Source organism: Poecilia formosa, unplaced genomic scaffold, assembly GCF_000485575.1.
Source record: "Poecilia formosa unplaced genomic scaffold, Poecilia_formosa-5.1.2 Scaffold39, whole genome shotgun sequence".
Classification (NCBI taxonomy): Eukaryota; Metazoa; Chordata; class Actinopteri; order Cyprinodontiformes; family Poeciliidae; genus Poecilia; species Poecilia formosa.
The window spans coordinates 1,606,246-1,611,817 of NW_006799978.1; positions in this window are offsets into that span (position 1 = coordinate 1,606,246).

Consider the following 5,572-nt stretch of genomic DNA (forward strand, 5'->3'; position numbering starts at 1 on the left):
GATAGATAGATAGATAGATAGATAGATAGATAGATAGATAGATAGATAGATAGATCCGTTTATTGGGCGCCTCCCTCTTTTTTTTGCTGTACATGTGCAGGTGCTCTGTCAGAGGCGGATCTCACTATCGTCTCATCTTCCACAAAAAGGAAAATTCAAGAGCCAAAGAGGCAGAGCTGAGGGAAGAGCAGCACCAGCAGCACATCACAAGAAAACATGAATCATATTTCATTTCACAGCAGATGAAATGTGATTGATGTTCGATAAAAAAAAACACCCACCTGGTTTGGAGCTGATTATCTAAAAACACTGTTAAATGTAGATAGTGGAAAGTAAACTGAACCGGCCAATTTCAAGGCAAAACGAAATAACTGTAAAGATTTGATGCAAGTTCAGATTTGTCAAGGCTGCAGGTCGTCCATAATAAGGCTGCTTGCTTAGTGTTGTCTGTTCTGAAATGCATCACACTTTGTTGTGGTTCCTGTATGATTTATTCATTTTTATAACAAAGTAATATTAACAGGGAGACCTGAATCAATTAATAATTATTTTGCCAGAAACTCTTGTGAGACTAAATTAGTGAACTATGCAAAGACAAACTTGTCACAAAAATATTTTCTCCACAGAACAAATTACCTAAAACATCAGATTTAAACAGTACACTTTCTTTTAAAAGAGCATTGAAATTGCATTTGTTAAATCCAGTTCCATGTATTTAATTAGTAAAATTTGACTAATCTTAGTATAGGTTAATACTAAAATTATTCTTTATTTTGGACAGATTTTGGTATTTTATCAACTGGAGCCCAGGAAGATTAGTAAGTACTTTGGTGGAAATTAATGAATAAACAAGTAAACAAATAGCTTTGGATTAACAGCAGGCTTCAGAATAATCTGAAATTAAAGCCCAGAGAAAACACCAGCGGTAATTAAAAATAACTCATGCTGATATTAAATTACATTCCCCTACCTGTGAAGATGGGTGTGATAAAAGCAGCATGGGCACTTTTACAAATATTTTTCTAATCAAAACAAATTTCTAAACATAGTGAGCATGTTTTCACCCTCATTCTGACCTCCCGTGGATTTATCACAGACAGTTGGTCAGGAAGGCATCTGGCCAGAGCAGCTTTTATGAATCTTCCTTTCTCTCAATTCTCTGACTCTAACGGCCTTAAACTGAATTGTCTTTCAGGTTCTGTTCAGACCCGCTGAGTCCAGACAAACTCTGTGCAGGCGGTGACATCTCCACTCCCCTCGGCCCTCACTGCAACTGCCTTCATCCAATTTACCATGAAAGGAGCCCAGACAGCCCCATAATATGACCTGCAGCTGCTGCAATTGAACATGGTCGACAACTCTGGGCCCGGGCTTCACACAAATAACCAGCTGGCTATCTACACAGGCCGTTTGGCCGCCTGCTACCCCTCGATAAGGTCCGCTGCCCAGGGAAAGTGGACAGGTCCACCTGGCAGCATTTTGTGGTAAACAGTGCCCCCTGGTGTCAGTGGGAACAAAGCACAGTCCTTGAGCCGGATGAGTGATAAACCTCCCACCTCTGACTGCAGTCTGGTGGCGGCTGTAGTGTTGGACGCTGACTGCTGCAGTGTTTCCTCCTAAACTTGATGGCGGGTGTGTTTTCCGTTGTTGCAGTTCCACATGCAGTCTCATGTCAGTCACAGTTATCTTTCCACAGCAGGCAGCTGCAGGGGGAGTCATTTTTTTCCTCCCTTCAGATACTTTATCACAGTGAAAGCATGATTTGTCAAAGCTTTGGATGTGTTTGTTTGGAGGAAGAAAAAAAAAGAAGCTATTTTTGAAAGGATGCGTCATTTTCAAGCCTTGCAGGCATTTATTGTAATGAAATAAACGGCTTTCCTGGAAAATACAAACAACCAGCTGTTACCTGCAGACTAGAAATAAATAAACTGGATCTGGACAAAATTGGTACATTTATTTCTCCCAAAGTATAAAAGATGAAAACATCTTAAGAATGGATCACCCAAGAAAAAATAAAATCACAAAAAATTACTTGATAGTATTTTTAAACCTGTCTTTTTTTATCCTTTATGCTCTACTTGGACAAAAAAAGAGTAATCAACTGAATGTAACTGAATAGGTCTGAGCTTCCTATAGTTACAGCTTGTAAACATGTTATTTAACTCCAGGTGATGGAATGAGTAGCTTCTTGTTTCTTAAACAACCCTGAGAAAAAATGCTTCAGAACGATCAAATCACTGGCAGTAAACAGAGAAAATATCTAAGGCGATTCAAGAATATACTGGAATTGGGTTGAAAACTGCCCAACACATTATTAAAAACTGGAGAGACCAAGTAGAACATAATGACAGAAAAATACTACATTGTTTCATAAATAATTCAGAATTTAAATATGTTGCATGTTTTTTTTTATTCCACTCATTGGTGGATTGAACTTTGTAGAATCATATTTTGTAGCCCTTACAGCAAATACATATTTTAGTTTGTGACATCAGTTTCAAATTCTCGATTGAATTTACGTCTGGACTTTGACTAGGTCAATCTAACACATAATTCTGTATTGATCCAAGCAATTTTCTTGCACCTCTGGCTGGATGTTTAGGGTGAACATCCACCTCAACCCTTCTGCAGCCTCCAACAGGTTTTCTTCCAGGATTATTCTACATTTAGCTCCATCCATCTTCCTATCCACTGTGATAAGCTTTCCTGTTTCATTGTCGACTTTTCTTCTGGCCAGGTTTGTCCAGTCGACAGATGTTAGAGCCTAACTCTGCTTAAACAGAGATAAGTTGATGACTCTGTTTACTGATTACGTGATTTCTGAAAGCAGTTGGTTGCACCCAATTTCATTTCAGGGTTTCAGAGAAAAGAGGTCGGAATACAAATGCAGTGCTTTGTGTTGGTGTGTCTCATAAAATCCCCATAAAATCAATGAAGGTTGTAATGTTGAGCAAGAATGCTTCTAGAAGGCCGGTTAAATTCTGCATCATAGTTGCAAAGGTTCGGTGAAGTCCCAAAATAGTGAGTAAAGTTGATATTCTACCCTTATTTAAAGGGTTGAGCTTTTTCCCCTCATTTCGCAGCTGGGTTGTGTGTTATTTTATTTTATTTATTATTTTTTTCGGCGAGTGTGACAAATTGGGGCCCTGGGCTCAGCGTTAACGGGAAGCAACACGATGGAATTGCATTATTCATGAGGACTGGAAATGTCGAGCTGTGATATGGTGTCGACCAGCTGCAGTCAGAATGTCAAACCGTTGGAGAGCAGGGCATCGCCGCCATCTGAGCCAGCGCCGATAAACAAGAAGCTGAGGCGCCGCGCTGCAGCGGAGGGAACGTCAGCACAACTGATAGGGGGGGAGAGCTTTTATGACTACCACCAGCTTCATCAAAGAATGGGAATTAATCAAATACAGTGGACATCCTGAACATTTTGAAAATATGACATTTAGGGAAACAGTGCCCTCTGGTGGTCAAAACAGAGGTACATCTTAAAGGTGACATTCTTGAACAAGTTAAGATAGAGCTATAAATCATACAAAACATATGATTTTAGTCTGTTCAGTTCTGGCTATTTTTTTAGCTCCTTTCAGAATGAGCCGTTTCAGGGCCTCTTGTCTTTTTAAATCCAAATTAGCTGCTGCTGGCCAAGGGCCCTTTACACTGACACGTGAAAATGGCTGCAATGATCCTTGTGCCAACATGAGCTGGAAGGCGACTCAGCGATGAGGAAACCATTAAAGGACAAATAAAAAGCCAGGTTACAGTTTACAAATGGACAAATAGCATGATTTTTATAGACATGCCATGTGCTCGGTAAGTGTTTGGTTACAAAACCATTGCTGCATTAGGAGGAGAAAGGAGGAAACGTACAAGTCTGTGAACAGCATCACATCTAAAGCACAGTGCTGGCAGCATCATGAGGAGGGAACATAAAGAAGAAATACTGAAGAAGCATCTCAAGTCAAGTTAGGATGTTAAAGCCTGGAAGCAAAAAGAAAATGATTCTAAGAATACAGTTTAGCACATAATTCTATAAAACTCTGAGTGTCAAGCAAATAACTGACTGCAGAGGAACTAAGACATTTTAAGATTGATATCACATTTTTACAAGAAACATTTCTAATTTTTCATCATCATGGAAAATGTCAATTCCCATGACTAAAAGCATAAATTTACATTCAAATAGATATTTTCAGATAATAGTCAGAATTGCATAAGCAAAAAAAAAATGAGATAATTAAGTCAGACATTTGCAATAAGAAGTCTTCCAAGGCTGAAGTGGTAAATATAGAGATGCACATTTGGTTACTTTCCACAATGATTGAGGTAAATCTGGGCTCTTTTCCTGCATCAGAACGACATCAAACTCACCATGGATGCCTCGATGAGATCCAGAATACTCACCTCAGACCGAGATGAAGAAACGGCATCATGGCTGCATCAACTCTGGACCAGAGATGTTCTGAAACCGTTTAGACCTACATTTACCACCTCAGGCTTAGAGGACAACTGGCGTTTTCGTCTCAAATATCTGATTTTAAAGTCTTAGTAAACGTCTGAAATGAATGTATTTTTTTTTCTTACAAATTTCTGACCGGCTGCACAGTGGTGCAGTTGGTAGAGCTGTTGCCTTGCAGCAAGAAGGTTCTGGGTTCGATTCCCTGGTCTCTCTGCATGGAGTCTGCATGTTCTCCCTGTGCATGGGTGGGTTTTCTCTGGGTACTCTGGTTTTCCTCCCACAGTCCAAAAACATGACTGTCAGGTCAATTGGTTTCTCTAAATTGTCCCTAGGTGTGAGTGTGTGTGCATGGTTGTGTCTCTGTGTTTCCCTGCGACAGACTGGCGACCTGTCCAGGGTGTACCCCGCCTCTCGGCTGGAACGATAGCTGGAGAGGCACCAGCACCTCCCGATCCCACTAAGGGACAAGGGTGTAAAGAAAATGGATGGAAATTTCTGACCCTTTGTCAGAGGGACAGGAAAATTATTTTATTCTTATAAGTGTGCAAATTTTAAACAGTTTCCAAGTTTTTTTCTTATAAACATGTAATTTTTTGGGGACGTGGTTTTTGGCAGAAATTTACTCCTCCAATTTGTTTTTCTTGTATCAATAATAGCCCCAAATCTCAATCATAGATACTTGACCGTTTTAATCTGAACTGACCTAAAAACAACTTTATTTTTACATTGTGTGAAAAAAATCTGGTTTGAAATAAAATGTTGCTGTAAGTAATTTCAGTTAACTCCTTCACTCCATTTCCTCTCAAAATAAAATATCTGGAAGCTGTTGTAAAAGGAAAGCAGGAGTAATAAAAAGCTGCCCAGAAGTAATAAGCTTTGTACTGTAATGATCTGCAGCTTCTCTGTTTTATTAAAAATGAAACTGCTAATAACAAAAGCCAAATGAAAAATGGAGATGTGGGACCTGCACAAAACAATACGGAGCAAGAAAATGAAACTGGGAAGAAAATGTTTCAATTCTGACACAATGTGGTCAGATAGAAAATTAGTAACAACGTTTTTATCAGGGTGAAAACCTGGAGGAAAATAAATAGGGCATTTAGAACTGAG